The sequence below is a fragment of the Nipponia nippon genome, unplaced genomic scaffold (assembly GCF_047370975.1).
Source record: "Nipponia nippon isolate SJK-2023a ecotype South Korea unplaced genomic scaffold, ASM4737097v1 scaffold_4, whole genome shotgun sequence".
In the NCBI taxonomy this organism is placed as follows: domain Eukaryota; kingdom Metazoa; phylum Chordata; class Aves; order Pelecaniformes; family Threskiornithidae; genus Nipponia; species Nipponia nippon.
The window spans coordinates 34,552,143-34,567,966 of NW_028262358.1; the positions used below are offsets into that span (position 1 = coordinate 34,552,143).

A 15,824-nucleotide genomic window follows, 5' to 3' on the forward strand; every position below is an offset into this window, starting at 1 on the left:
AATCCCACTGGCGGTGGTGTGGTGGGAAGAAGGCAAGAGGGCTCTGCAGAAATCTGCCTGACTTCCTGCTGGCTTCTTCTGCCCGAGCCGGCAGGCAGGCAGGCAATAGGTCCCTGCTCCCCTTTGGCCTCAAAAGAAGCCGGTCTCCTGGAGATGAAGGCTGACTGTGCTCACCCACGGCTTAACTAAGAGGCTGAAAGAGAGCCTCGAGCGCTGCACCCAGACTGCTAGGCTCACCTATTTGTGTCACGGATGGTGCATGACAGCCACGCGTACCCAGTGCTTTGAGCCTCCCCTTTCTCGGGGATCCGTGAGACCAGGGAAAAGCCTGCTCCAAGCCGGAGCAGGACCAAAATGTCACAACAGTGATGTTCTTCGCACCACCAGCATCAGCAATGAAGTTACAGAGGGCTAGCGCTATCCCTGCACAACAGCTTCCCTTGTCTCATGGGAGCAACAGTCCTCGGACACGTTCCTCACGCAGCACCACGGCTCCTCTCCCACACAGGGACCCCAGAGCCCAGGTACAGCCAATCTCCCGACCAGGTCTGCGGCGTCTGGAGCAGGAGCTGGGGTGCAGTGCCACACTGCAACCTCAGCTGGGGGCAGCGGGGTCCCTCCGGACCACACGTCCTGATGTAACCAAACCCACCCAGGGTCTACCCCTACTCCGCACGCTTCTTTCCCCATCCCACGCCTTGCACACTGTTAACCTAGAAAGCACTTAAGTCTGTATCGCACTGCTTAATCAAATCCTAATAGCTTTGTGGCTGTTAAAACCCTGACTCCTGCCCATCTGCAAATGCCTGTAGCTCACACTGCACAGTGCTTTGCACCTGAGCTTGCTGGCAGCTGAGTACAAGTTAGCATGGAGATGCGACCCCAAGAGCTGCGGTCCTGCAGCCCCAGCAGCACCAGTCGCAGGGCAGAGCTAGATACTGGGGGGGTCAGGAAGGCGCAGGGAGGTGAGCGGAGTTTGCACTGAGGGGTCGTGACTGAGCTGGCAAGGACTGCAAGCAAACAGTACTCTGCTGATAAGAGTGGGTGTTGCAGCTTCCTTAACACTTGCCAAGGACCTGGATACATTGGATGAAAACAACTGAGATCTACATCTGTCCTAGAGGAAGCACCGGAGACTGCTTGTTGACTTCCCAAAGCCCATCCCAGTGCCTTCTCATCTGGACAGGGCAGGCGGGTGCTCCTGGCCTCCTCTGATCCAGCGAGCTGGTCCCCAGCCCTGCCTCTGCCAGCGGAGCTGGGAGCGGAGCCAGGCTGGGCAAGGAAGGTGGGGTGCGGCAGTAGGTGAACGGTGGCCTCGTCCTCCGTGCCCTGGCTTCACCCCAGACCACAACAAGGAGGGAGGCAGGTCAGGCCAGGGCAAGGACAAAGCCCATGGCTCAACTTCAAAGAGGAAGAGGCTCATTAATACCTCCCAGCCCAAGATAATGAGAGCAGGGATGCCATGATGGGGAAATGATGCCAGTAGTTAATTATGCAGCTTGGGGAGGAAGGAAGAAGAGGGACAATTGCAGGATGGAGATGCCACACTGCCCTGTGTGCTGGCACTACATTTGCTGGTTCGGGCTGGGGTGAATTTCTTTGTCCTCTTCACTCCAGGTACCTGGTACAGCGTAGGCCCTCGCCCCTCATCTGTGCTAGCCAAGGGGGAAGAACCACTCTGCAAACCATCTTCAGGGGCCTATGTTACAGCCCTTGGTGCCGTACGGAAAGCACCCCTCTGCTCTGTGAAGACCTTCTCGGTGAGCCAAGAGCAAGACTACCTGTCTTTTCCAGGAGCAAAGGGCAGCGGCGGGAGCAGGAGTGCTCCGGAGGGCACACATGGTGTCCGCACTGCACTGACACTGTATCAGTGGCCCATGAGCCGCACTCAGACAACCAGCGATCCAGAGAGAAAAGCATCCCTGCCCAGTCACATCCTGAGATAGCTTTGTAGAGAAGGCAGGCGCGAGGGAGCCTGAAGCTGTCCGGCAGCTTGCAGGGGCTGGCGAGCGGAAACGATGCCGCCAAGCCGGGATGCGGTGCAGGAGGGGAGTGGGATTTCCCGTGTCGGCATTCACAGAAGTCCCTCAATTGTGCCGGCTCACAACAGGCAACTGAGGGGCCGTCGGGCCGCTTCCTGCTTCGGAGCAGCTGGGAAGCGCATCCAGCTGTGGCCAACAGCTGCACGAATTCCTCCTGCAGCCCCTAGCCCTGGGGAATCTACTGGGCTCAAGGATACAGGCTCGCTTGTCTGCGATCCCACAGCCCCAGGGCTTGGCTGCTGCTGCCTTCCCACACAGCCCGCAGATCCACAGCCTGTTCCCGAGAGGCAGATGGGAGCGCTGGTGGGTACAGGCAGGGACTGTGTTGGTCTGGCAGTATTAGCACCTAGCAGGGGGGAGAAGCTCAGATTTAACTAGAGGCTCAGATTTAAATACAGCGGTGGGGAGGACAGCACAAAAGAGCTCCACACGGAGCTCCCAGCGCTCCTGCCTGGACCAGGCTCTCCGTTAACACAGCTGGTTTGGAAAGAAACGCTTACTGAAATCTTCCACAGCATCCCATAGCCAACTCGGAGCATTTTCTTGAGCAGGACCCGGAGCGAGCCCGGCCCGGCAGCTTTGCTCGCACGGTGGCACATGGCGCCCAGCCCACGCGCCTGCCAGCAGGTCCTCGCAACGCACGCCCGGCGGCTGCTGTCGCGCACGCGGGCGCTCGGCAGAGATGCGCATCCCCACGGCCGGAGGACCGTCGCGCAAACCCCTCGGTGAAGTCCTGCATCCCAGGCGTTCAGAGCATCAGCGCGCTTCGCGTCCCCAAAACCCCAGGCTGGCTCGCTCTGGCTTCGCATCCCCGAAAACACATGCTCTGCCTGCCCCCCCCCCCCCCCCCCGGGCAGTTAACTACGAAAGGGGATTTGGAGTTGCAAAAACAGCGAGGAAGAAAACACACACACCCCCCCATCCCAAAAGGCAGCATCTATGCATCACCCCCCACTCCCCCCAAACCGCGACCCACACGCTGCCTTCCCCCCATGGCCACGGAGGCTCCGAGCAGGGTTTCAAAGCTGCCGGGTGCGTGGGTTCCCCACGCACCCGGCAGCTTTGAAACCCAGCTCGGAGCCTCGGTGGGAGCCGTGGGGTGGGGGGGTCGCAAACTCAGCGACTCTGAGCCAATACCTTAAATACGGGCGCCCACCGCTGCCCCCCGCTCCTCGCCGGGGCTCCGGCGCCTTCTCTCCCCGGTACGGACGAGAAACCACCTCCTCCCTCCCCGCTTTGCAAAACTCCAACTCCTCCTCCTCCTCTTTTTTTTGCCGCCTTCACCACCACGCGGTTTCCGCGTGGGGGGGGAGGTAGGGGGGAAGGCGGCGGGTTTTGGGTTTTCCCTCCTCCTCCCGCTCCTCCTCCTCCCGCTTTTCCCACTCACCCACTCGGGCTGAGAACGGGCAGAAGGCACCGCGACCCCCGCCTTGCAGCTTTACCCACCCCACGGGTGAACCCACCTGCTCCGCCTTCCGCCGCGCCGCGCCGCGCCCGGGTCCCCGGCCTCCCTCCGGGCTTGCCCGCCCCTGGCTCCCCCCTTTCCGCGCCACCCCACGCCCCGCAGCCGGCGGGAAAAGCCCCGGCCCTCCCCCGAGCAACGCGCGGCCCTGGCAGAGGGCGAGCAACACCCCCGCTGCGCTCCTCCGCTGCACCCAGCTCCGCCTTCGCGTTAAGGCCCATACCTTAGTAAATATTACAGCGCTAGAGGCGGCTATACATCATATTACGGCTCTAAACGGAGCGTGAACTGGCCCCGTTCGCTAGGTCCGTCGCTTGTCCCCCACGCCGCATCCTAACCCAGACAAAAACCCGCTCTGCTGGCAGTCACCACTTACGGGTATAAATATACACACACACACACGTATGTATACATATATGGGTGTGTGTATACATATATCTCTCTGCCTTGGGTTGCAGAGAGGACTGAAGACAGCTTCTTGCACTGTGCATTCACGCTGGTGCTACTCAGGAAGACAGACGATGCACAGACCCTTCTGAAATTTAGCGATTCCCCTGTATCCAGAGGATATAAGTACCCTGTGTATCCAGAAGATATAAGTACCCTGTGTATCCAGAGGATATAAGTACCGTGTGTATCCAGTACCCAAAGGGCAGGTGTGGACTCTAAGCTGTTATTTTTGAGGCTGCCCGTCTCCAGGCTCCTATCTCTCCAGTAAAAGATATCTCCTCCGTTGTAATAACAGCCTGTTGTTTTGCTTCGGTGCCAAGGCGCAGCAGGACTCGGGGTACTTTGTCCCGCAGCAAAGGGGCATGCACCCGAATTCAGCCTGGGTGCTTACACGGTCCCTGGAAACCTTTTTCATGTCGCTCGGTGTTTCAAGGCGCTTCCACCGGGAGCCCAGGGCCCTGCTCGGCTCCCTCCCTTCGCCCACGCCGCGCGGCCGCGGGCCGCCGCACCAGGAAGTCCCCGCCGCGGCTTCGACTGCGAAAGCCTTTGCTCTGTTAATAAACAGCCCCAGAAAATTCTCCGCGGCTAGCAATCAGTTTGGGGTTAGAAATTAAAAAACACCCCCAAATGCTCTAGCAGATTTCCATCCTCGCTGCCTCTCTCACACACACCTCCCTGCAGAATCCAAGCACCAACCTTGTATTTTAAGACAGGCCTGCGAAACATCGCCACGTAAGCAAAAAGTCCCCAAAGCCTGAGAAAAAGGCAGTGGGGACAGGGATGAGACAGCTACTGCTGCTTTCTGAGACACAATGATGACACCGCGGACTGTCACCCTCAGAAAGCGACTTCTTCGCTGTCCTGCTCGGTAGCAGCCTCTGCTGCCAGGTCTCTGCGTGCTGGTGGTAGATATCTGTTGCAGTTATGGGCTTTTGGGGTCAGATAGCTGGGTGCACTGACAACACGAAGGGAGCAGCAGGCAATGTTGCCAGATAATAAGACAGGAGGCTCTTGTCTTAAATGTAAGATTCATATCAGATCAAATTAAATTTAAAAGCTCCCGTCTCCAATTAAGCCCTTGCTGCATCTCCCGGGCAATGACAGATCCAAGCCCTGGGCCTGCCTTTCTTCAGCCTACTTCACCTAAGCCTTTCTGATCTGGAAGGTCTTCTTCTGGGTGAGCTGCAACACAGGCAAAACCTCTCCTCCTCCTCTCCTCTCCTCTCCTCTCCTCTCCTCTCCTCTCCTCTCCTCTCCTCTCCTCTCCTCTCCTCTCCTCTCCTCTCCTCTCCTCTCCTCTCCTCTCCTCTCCTCTCCTCTCCTCTCCTCTCCTCTCCCCTCCCTCTCCCTCTCCCTCTCCCTCCTTCCACTCCAGCATAAAGGGAAAAACATGAACCAAGATGTCTTCAAAATAGGCAGGGGAAAAAAAAGGCAAAATAGAAGAGCAAGGTTGCCTGCTTTGGGATGTCTCAAGTCACCTCCTCTCTAGCTTTGAGTTGTGCCACGCTGACATCTATGGAGCCCTATGAGGCCCCATGGAAGTCCCCGGGACATCGATGCCGTGGCACCTCGGGCCCCATGTTTCCCCTTGAGATGTCCACATTCGACACTCAGCAGCATTGAGCTAAAATTTGAGATTCGCTACAATTTTATTTTTCTATATAAGCTCCAACTTTAGCACAGGCTAAAAGCTGCGGGAACCAATCCCCCAGAGCACAGGGTCCAGACCAGCGGTGCCCAGCCGAACCGCCAACACACTTCCAGAAGCCAGGACAAGGCTCTCAGCATCATTAAGAGCCTCAGACCCCATCAGGAGGAGAAACACCACAAGATTTACCTTTGACTGGATATTCCGGGAAGTCTCCACTTCAGGATGGGGTGGGTGTAGCCGCTGCCTCACCCCAGGCTTTCAGCAGCAGGGTGCGTAGCACTTACCATCCCCAAAGTGGGGGATTAAATGTTCTCTAATTCACAGCTCTGGTCCTGTCCGCACAGGCGCTCCCGAGCGCTGGAATCAACATCTCTCAGTAGAGCCGTCTCTCAGTGGAGACACAGGGTTTAAAATCCATTAGCGCTGAACAGCGTGGCAGCCACCGGTGACCGCAGGCAGACAGGAGGCCAGCAGCATACCCGAGGGGAGGCGAGGAGAAAGGCAGCTTCCAGCTCCTAAGTGCAGCGCGGGCCTCCGGCTGCTTCTCTGCATGCAGACCTGTGCTCCCACCCAGCACCGACTTGCAGGACGGGCTCTAATGATGCCTTCCTTTGGGCAAGCAGGAGCCCCGGAGCAAGCAAGACACTGTGGACTGAAAAAAGCTAGGGCTGGGAGAGTGTGTTCTTTAAAATCCAGCCCTGGCTGGTGCAGGACAGAGGAGATTTCCCCGAAGGGTCTCGTCTCAGGAGAGGCACTGCAGCCCCCTGGGGAGCACACCCACCCTCACGAGCAATGCACCGTCCTTGGGCTCCGTGACACCAATGCCAGCGTGTGGTCTCAGGATGACACCTCCTCTGGGAGGGAAGGTGGCAAATTGCACAGCCGGTAACAACTCACCACCCCGCAAACACAAGCCCTTGCTGAAGGGCCAAGCTGCCTTGCTTCATCTTGATGGGATGGGTTGCCTTTGCAGAGCTCTCTGCTCGTGAGTGACTCTCATGTTATCGTGTTGGCTTTTGCAAGTATAATAACAAGCCTCCCAGAAGAAGCAAACAGCTACGACAACAGTTTCTGCTCCCAACTGGAAACAGCTGGTGCGTTGCCCAGCACTGGTACCAGGCCTGCCACTGCACAATACCAGTACGACACACAGAGCTAGATCTTTCTCCCTGGTGTAACTTGGGCAAGGAGAAAAGGCAGCCTCGAGCAGGGCCCGGGAGCTTGTTGCTCTTCCACCCTCCTCATCCCAGAAGCATCAGCGCGGTGCCAAAATATGCTGCTGCTGTTGGCAGATTGCTGCGCTCCCCAGAGCAAAGGGAGAAGGCAGAGCCCTGCTTTCCCGGAGGAAGGCAGCCAGCAAAGCCTCTCCTTTAGATGAGGCCGGGAGTCCCACGGACATGCTCCCCAGGACATGCCGATGGGGCTCAAGCTGCCCAGCCCTTCGAGTTTTCTTTCTGAAACCTCAAACGTGCGCCGCAGGCATTGCGACGCCGTCACCTGGAGCCCAGTTTGTACGCTCTGCTCAAAACCAGTGTGTAACAGGCAGAAGAAACAGGCAAAGTGCTCTTCCTTCAGAGACGTGTGCTGCCAAACCTTTCACAAAAGCCGTAGGTTTTTTTTTTCCCCCCCTTGTAGCAATTCCCTGCTTCAGCTAAAGTAATGAAATCCAAAAGGGGAAAGCAAATAAACAGCTGGTTTGGAAAGCAAGAGCAAAAAGGGAGATTTATTCCAGGCTGTGGGTAATACATCATATGAGCTGAAGGAATATTTTCTGTGCCTCTTGGGCAATATTTGAGTTTTAGGGCCTGAGGAGCTAGGCAGCATTTGCTGGCACTTAGTGTTCCCAGGATCCTTTACACTTGGCACCCACATCAACCGTTTTCCTTGGAGATTTGCAAACACTTTGCAACCATACATTAATTAACCCGCCAGCCCTCCTCCTCTACAATGAGATTTCCCTTTCCCTCTAATGTGCCTGTGCTAGGGGCAGGGGAAACTGAGGCACGGCGAGGCTGTCAGTTTGCAGCAGGGCTGAGGTCGGGGGGCTCCACGCTCCCCTTTCCATTGCAAAGCTGCCCTTCCCTTTGCAAGCATGACCCACGGCGACAGCGTTTCCCTCCATCGGGCGCTGCCCACCCCATCCCCGAGGAAGGCACAGGCGGCTCAGCTCAGAGAGCCTCTGCGCCGGCCCTCAGCGCCACGCAGCAGAGAAACAGAGAGCCAGTGTGCTTAAAAGGCCGAGCAGGCAGGCGGGCGTGGGGTGGCAAGCAGATTAGCAGCCGTATCCGATTCTTTGCACGTGTGACGAGGCAGCGGAGCACAGTTGGGTTGGGAAAGGGGGAGAAGGGGCATTTTAATCAGTCACATGGAGGGAAACACAGAAGATGCTGGACCTCTGTCAAGTGCCAGCAGGTTATTAACCTATTAGCCAATGGGGGGGAAAAAAAACACTACAGGGTGCTGGGAATCCAGTTATAATGAGACTGCAATGATCCTGGATGCTTTGATAGTCAACAAAACATCTCAGCCTGTCGCTGAGATCAGTGAATGGCTCAGGGACCGTTTTAGCTTTGCTGTTCCCTTGCTTGCCCTGGCTGACCCCAGAGCAGGGTCCTGGCTGCAGAGCTGCTGGCAGACCCTTTTTGGGGTGGGAGTTCTCCGGTCGTTGCTCTGGGCTCCTGATGGTGACCCCCCGGGACCTTGGTGCCCTGCCCTGCATTTTGGGATGAGAGGTGGCAGGGTGGAGGTGACGCTCACCTGATGGCCTGAGCCTGGCTGGGATGAGGTGGGGAAGGAGCGGGCTGCGATTCCCTTCCAAGCTCTGCCCACGGCACGGAGATCCAGCTGCGCACGTCACCGCTTGCAGGGAGCCACGGAGATCTCCAGCGGCCTGACGTCCCTCTGCTTCCTCGCACGACCCGACCTGCCAGGATAAAGTCAGGCAGCTGCCTGTGACTTCTTCACTAGTGGGCTGAGGGCAGCAGGAGCTCGCTGCCGGCAGGGGAGCAGCTCTGGGTGAAAACCTGCAAGGAGAGGCAGGGGAGAGGGAGGCACTTGCTGCTGATCCGCCCCACCGCCTCCCCACGCTCAGCATCCCCCTCTCTGGTAACACCGAAATGCAACGGGGTGACACCGCTACCAGGGAAGGGCCTCCGCCCCGAGCACCTCCAGCCCGGTGGCAGGGCTGTGGGTGTTTTCCAGCTGGGCAAGCAGAAACAAACCCCATTGTCCGCCAGGCGGGCACGGCTCAGCAAGGGGCCCGGGGCGCCCACAGGGCTCCCGGGGGCTGGCACGGGCGGTGGGGGCCAGCCAAGCTCCAGCCCCTCTCCGACTGCCGGAGGGGAGGGCCTGGTGCCCTGTCGGGCAGCAGCATCTCCGGGACACGGGGCATCTTCCAGCTGGCAGGCTGGGGGGGACACAAACCCCTCTGCCCAAGCCACTGCTGAGAGTCTCCCATCCCCACCACCTCCTGGGCGTGATCCTTCCCGCAGCAATCCCTCCCTTCTCCATCCCCATCCCTCTGCCTCCCTCTGTCCACATCTCCCCTCCCTGCCTGCAGCTGCTGCCCTCTCCTTAGCTCTGGCTGCCCATTTGGTACTCTCACAAGCATTTACTGCCTAATGACACCAATTAGCCGCGGAGTTGCTGGGTGGCTAGTTATTGAGTGACAGCCGTGCAGCCACCGGCCAAGGGTGAAATGTTACCCCGCAGCAGGCAGCTTCCACCTGCCAGGGACCGAGCTGAGACCTGGGTAAACTCAAGACATACAGTTCAGGCTCCCACTGGTACCGGAGGAGCCAGGGTTAACCCCTGGCACAGCGGTGGGGAGAAACACCCTGCAACATTCAGAATGGCAGCCCCAGGGCTCGGGCCACTCCAAGCTCCCAGTGTCACCCTGTCATGGTCTCACGCCGGGTGTCCTTGGCAGAGGATGGAGCTGGCATGGACAGAGGGAGCCACACTATAGTCAAGGTCATCCGGCCCATTGAAGCAGTGCCGGGGGCACATCCCGCTCCTTGGCTGGCAGCACCAGCCTCCCGTGATGGAGCAGAGCCATTGAGGAAGGAGCTGGCTGGCACCCAGCCACCCTCGTAAAACACTACGGGGGAGCTGCGGGCAGCTGGGAATGAGGGAACCTGGCAGGAGGAAGGGGGGTGGCAGTCGCTGTGTGGTCCCGCTCCCCCCCTGCAAAGCCCATCCAGGCCCCTGCAGAGCCAGGTGCCCAGCGGCTCCCTGGCTCTCCAAGCACCATCTGAAAGGCGGAAGAAGCCTTTCTGGAAGATGGCTGAATCCCAGCCCCGAGGGATAGCCTGAAGCCATAGCTCCTCGTCACCCTTCCCAAGGCACCTTGGTGGCAGCGGGCAGAGCCATGCTCCAGCTCTCTAGGAGTGCCGCCGCAGCCAGAGGCTGCCCACCCTGCACGGCAAGGCAGGGGCAAGGTCCCTGCCTGTTCCCCAGCCAGCCCGCTCCCCGGCTAGGCTCTGTGGCCACCGGCACCACAGAGACCATGGCACATGGCCACCTGCAGAGACAAGGGCTCCAAACACAGCTCCAGGAGCTCTCACGGCCGTGCCGGCCCCGGTCTGTGCCCAGCTCAACAGTCGCTGGCTGGCGTGGAGGAATTCAGCTCTGTGCAAACGTCTGGCACGGCTGACTAAATCCTGTTTGTAGACTAAGCCCATCCCGTCATGCTTTCCCCCTTGGGCGAATCGGCGGCGGAGCTGTGGCTGAATGCTCCCAAACATCCCCCACGGAGGTCTCCAGGAGGGCCCTTTCCCACAGCTTCCAACAGTACCAGCCGTTCATCACTTCCCCTCCTTGCCAGTCATGCTTCCACGCGTTGCCAAGCCAAAATGCGGCCCCCAGGCTACCTTGTGGAGCGCAACCACGAGACATCAAAAGAAGGGCAGGCCGAACCCATGACTGGCAGCCCGGCCATCGGGTATCACCCAAGCAACTGCCCTCTCTCCCTCAGCCCCTCTGCAAAGCTGAGCATCCACCCCTGGGCAGAGACTGCGCTAACACGGGCTGCAGAGAAGGAAACTTTCGGGGCAGGGGGGTCCTGCGCCCCTCAAGCATGGGGCTGGGAGACACCGCCGGAAGCCTGCGGTGCCCCACGCTCCTGCTGCCGGGGGGGCCCTGGCAGAGTTTGGCTGTCCCCGGAGGGGAGGCACCCACTTCTGGCCCCTGCTCGCTCTCGCTGCAAAGCTGCCTGACCCCGAGAGGGGCTGTGCTGGGGGCTGTGCTGGGGCTGTGCTGGGGCCGTGCTGGGGGCCGTGCTGGGGACCCCCCGGGCAGCGGCAGAGCACCCGCAAACTCATCGCCGGCAGGCGCGGGCCGGTGCTGCCCCCTCGCGGTGGGCTCCGGGAGCGGCGGCCCCCGGGTGGGCGGCGGGCAGCGGCGGGGCCCCCTCCCGTGACCGCGGAGCACGGGGAGCCCACGGGGAAGGGCTTAGCCGGCCTGTAGGCTTCAGCGGCCCCGCAGCATGCGGGAGGGAGGGAGGAAAAGCAGAGCGGGGGGAGCGCAGCAGCAGCGTGCTCCCGAAGGTGGGGAGCTGATGGCTGGTGGGAGAGGATCTGGCCTCTCTGAGCCGGGAAGCGTCCCAAGCCGCCCCTCAGGCCAGGGAAGGGCAGGCAGGGGCCCGAGCGCTGGGACCCCAGGCCCACCGTGAGGATGAGGAGGCGACGGGCTGGAGCAGGGAGATGGGGGGGGCATCACCGGCACTGGGAGCTGCGTGCGCAAAGTGGGACCAGGCACCCCAAAGCGTGGGCAGCAATTCATAGAATCACAGCATCATAGAATTGTCTAGGTCGGAAAAGACCTTCAAGATCATAGAGTCCAACCGTTAACCTAGCGCTGTCAAGTCCACCACTAAACCATGTCCCTAAGCACCACGTCGGCAGGCTTGTTGTGTGTGCTGTGCTAACCCACGGCTGTGCCGCAGAGTTAACCCACAGCTGGGGATGAGCAAGAGCCAAGAAATCTGGGGGGTAAGCAGGGAGGTCCAAGGGCAGAAGCGCCAGCTCTTGGATTGAAGGTGGTGAGAAGGAGCAGGGCAGCATTTGCCTGTAGGTAACATACCACGCAGAAGGGGAGGGATGGTGTTCGGAAGCAGTTTCAGGGTTCTGCTGTCACCCAGGATGGATCACATGAGGACACAAGACAGCGACAGTCGCCCTGAGCACGATACCTGTCCTGCAGGGCTGTGCTTGCAGCTCAACTGCAGGCCACAGGGAAAGGGGTCCTCACTGGTCCCCTGTGAGCCCTGAGCCTTGCAGGTATGGGTTGGGAGGGGATGGGATAGGGAAAAGCAGGAGGCGCACCTCCTCGGCGTAGCTCACTTCTCAGGAGGCAGCTTGCCAGCTTCACCCCGCTGCCCTGGGCTATAAGGCAGGCAGGAGCACCCTCGTGCCTCTGCCAAGTGCCAGAGGGACAAGAGGGGCTCCTGGCGCTGCCTTCTCAGGGGCTCATGGCCTGAGGCTGACTTGGCACATCCATCCTCAGGTGATAGGGACTCACAGGCAGTCTGGGGAAACACAGCCTGCTCTGCTAACATGGTGACCCAGACCCAGTAAATCTCCTTTCTGACAAGCCAGAAGGGGAAAGTCAGCCCTGACAACAGCAGTGTCTGGCTTCCCACAAAGACCCCCCTGCTGAGGAGGAGTTGCAGGCATCACCTACTCCCTGCCTTCTCCCCTCTCCCCACAGGACCTGCCATCTCCAGTGGGTGCAAGCAGGTGGAAAAGCCTCACCTGGCTTTTGCTAGTGCTGTGTCCTGGGATGGCAGAGCTGGGAAGCTTCGCAGAAGGGCTGAGCTGCTGCACAGTGCCCAGCAGTGCTGGTGCTGTGCTCCTCCTGGCCCTGCTTTGTAGCTGCAGTCACAGACGTGCTGGGATCCCTGCAAAAGGCCAGGCTTCTCGAGAAGAAAAAGAGCTCCACAAAAGCCTGGCTTCCTGGTAAGCCCCGGAATGGCTCATTGCTGCCAGCAGCTCAGGTCAGGGCTGCCCGCTCTGATGCTGGACAGGCTCCTCTGCCACTGCTGCCTGCATTCCCCATCCCGCTGCTCCCAGTGCCGCCCAGCTCGCCTTCAGGGACGCTCCGGCCACTCTTGGCAGGGACCAGGGGCTCCTTACGTGTCTGTGCATGAGACAGCCAGCGCAGCGCAAGCAGGCCAGCAGCAGCACATGGCCGTGCTCCTCCATCATCTTTCCTGCACAGGCCTGGGAACCGTGACAGATGAGTTTTCACGATCTCCTACCACCCAGCCACGCCAGCTTCCCTCGCTCCCCACTTTTCCCCATACATCACAGCCCCTACAGAGTCCACTCCCTCCCCACGGCACCACCAGGGCATGGTGGAGATAGGAGCAGCGAACAGAGGCAGGGACCCTCTGTTCTCACTTCTTGCGTGAGACCTTTATCGGGGTGGCAGAGCAACGCCCTGACCTTGAGAGGCACCACGGATGCGGGGGCAAGGGCCACACCATGAACCCTGCGCTGCCTGGACCTTCGTCTCTCTCTGCCCTGCATGCCAGGTCAGGCTCCTGCAAACAAGCCTGGGGCTAAGCCTTGGGCCCCAGGGGAAGCCGGGACCTCTGCACCCTGCCAAATCACGCCGAGGGCAGCTGGGGAATGGCGCCTGGGGAGGAAGGAGCTGGATGGGTGCAAGGGCGGAGGGCGGGCTCCCGGCTCTCAGCAGTCAGCCTACAAATAGAAAGGGTCATGGGAGAGTGCCTGGCTATGAGGACAAAGGGCCTGCAAGAGGCGGACGGGGCTACAGAAGAAGCCCTGGCAGGGAGGCAAGGGGTGGCACAGCCCCAGGGCCTCCAGGATCAGGCAAGGCTCCCCGGCGTGTCCCCTGCGGTGCAGACACCTGGGGTCCATACAGGAACATATGGGACTGGTGGGGCAGGGAGGCAGCCGATGCTCAGGGAAGGCTGGGACGGACACAAGAAGGTGACAGGGGCTGGCAGAGGTCACTGTGCCAGTCCTGGGGTGACATCCCCACAGGTAGGGTAACCAAACAGTGTACCCAGTTGGCTGGTGCTGGGGGGGACGACATTTGCTGCCCCATGGCACTGTCCGGGTGCCAGCCGTATCTCCCAGGACAGGTCCCGTGGGGGGTCCCAGAGGGGAGGGGGAGGCAGCAGCACCCAGTACAGGCAGGAGCATGGAGGTGAGCGTGCTGGGGTCAAAGCACCCGTCGGACAGCCTGTCACCCCCCAGCACCCCAACCCCGGCTGCTCTGCACGGCCACGGGACGGGTGCCAGGCCTTCCCCGGAGCACAGCCGCCGCTGCCGCCGGGGTCCCCGCTCTGCCCCAGCACCCAGCCACCCCCGTGGCAGCAAGCACCGGCCCCTGACCCCGCGCCCCGTTCACAGCCTGCGGCGGCAGCCCCCAGCCCTCCGGCCGGCGCGTCCCCGCCGGTGGGACGCAGCGCAGGGAGCTCCTGCCCGGCCCGGGGTGCCCCGGGACGCAGCCACGCTTGCTTACATGGTTTTTTTTCCGGAGCTGGCAGGCTCCTTCCCGCGGTGCTGCCGGCTGGCAGGGCAGGATCCCGCCCGGCGCAGGCAGAGCGCTGCTAGCAATGCCTGCCTGCGGCTCGCCAGGTCCTAGCGCGCTGCCTGCCACGTCAAGGACGCAGCGCAGACGGGTGCAGGACAGCCCTCAGCCCCAGCCCGGGGCCACCGGCACCGCAACCCGCTGCTCCCACCCCTGCCTCGCACCCTGCTCTGCCCCGGGCCCCCCAGCTGCAGCACCCGCATCTGCGAGAGGGATGCTGCTGGGGTCACCCCGCTGCCGCGGCCCCGGCACTGGGATGCCCTGTGCTCCGGCTGTTCCCAGTGTTTCCCCGCCTCCTGGAGCAGGCGGCTGGCCCTCCTGCCCCTGCGCCCTCCTGGGGACCCTGCCCCGGGGGGTCCCTGCCCCGGGAGCCGGGCATCGCTGTGCTGCGAGTTTGCCCAGGCAAGGAGGGGAAGATGCCGGCAGCCAGCCCCACCACTGCTGCTCCCCTCTTTCACCCTCCCCCCCCCCCCCCCCCCCCCGCAGCGGGGCCAGGCTCCGAAGCCTCTTTGCAGCCAGGTCCTGGTTGGGGTCCCAGACCTCTGTCCCCCCGGGGTGGGGGAGCGAGACGGTGGGTGATGGCTCTGGGAGCTCAGCACAGGCCCCCGGCTGCAGGGTGACCTTGCAGCAGGACTGCTGTGCAGCCAAAACAGGGGACAAGTCCTTGGCTTGGCGGAGGGGGGCTTGGAGCCGGACCCCCTCCCTGGTACCCGGGGGAACAAGGCACAGCAGAGACAGGGCTTGCTCTGCTCACCCCCTCTGCCTGCACCCTGCCCTTACCTCGAGGGCTCAGCTCTCCTGGTGCCAGCTGATGCTGCCTGTAGCCTCCTCGCTGCCTGTAGCCTCCTCGCTGCCTGCAGCCTCCTAGCTGCTCGGTGCCAAGCAGGGTCGGGGTTTCCTGCAGCGGCGGAACCGGGGTGTGGAGGTTCCACCGCCCCGCGGGCTCTGCAGCCGGAGTGGGTTTCAGAGCCCTGGCGCTGGCTGAGGCTGGCTGAGCGCAGCTCCCGCTGGCTCAGCAGGTGGAAGCTGCATGCACGGGCGGATTAGCAGGGAGGGAAGTGGCTTCTGCCATAGGAACTGCAAGTGGGATTCGTCAGCGGGTTGCAGCGGGGCCGAGCACCAGCGTGGGGAAGGAGAGAGGGGAGCCACCCCAGAGGGACAATGCAGCCCGCGCGAGGGGTACAGCCTGGGGCACCGAGAGCGGTGCTGTGGGTACCAGTATCATCCCTGGGATGGGGGCGCCTCTCTGGCGGCACATGTCACCCCACACTGCTGTACTGGACTCGGGCCATGGCAGGATGCTTGCTGAGCCCCCACCCCACTGTGGGTCTGGATCAGCCCCCTGGGGCCAGCAGGGGGGCCCTCAACAGAGCACCCTGCACCCGCTGCCCCCTTTGCCAGGCCCCTCAGCTGCTCAGGAATGAACTGGCGCCTGCCCACCAACTGCTCTCCTGGCATGCACGGCCAGAGCTGTGAATACCGTGCCTCGGCCTCCTCTCCAGCCGTCTGGGGCTGGCCCCCTCCCAGGGCATCGCCCCCCCCAGCCCCCGCCACCCTCTCGTCTCTTCCCATTAAGGCAAGTGCAGGCGGCCGAGCTTTGGTGCTGGAAGAAAACAGACACTGGAGCCAAGAGCAATGGAGCTGAGCGGAAGGTGGG

The 15,824-nt window shown here is 61.3% G+C and overlaps 1 protein-coding gene across 8 annotated transcripts in view; it reads right to left on the minus strand.

Moving 5' to 3' along the window:
• SLC29A1 (solute carrier family 29 member 1 (Augustine blood group)) overlaps nucleotides 1-15,514 on the minus strand; it is a 35,067-nt gene extending 19,553 nt beyond the window's left edge. For 2 of the 8 annotated variants that reach the window (XM_087777435.1, XM_087777426.1), the window contains exon 1: nucleotides 3,180-3,315. The gene's annotated coding sequence lies outside the window, so the exon portion shown is untranslated. The other 6 variants (XM_087777429.1, XM_087777428.1, XM_087777430.1 and 3 more) reach the window with 6 other exon arrangements.
• Between the last annotated feature and the right edge of the window lie 310 nt (nucleotides 15,515-15,824).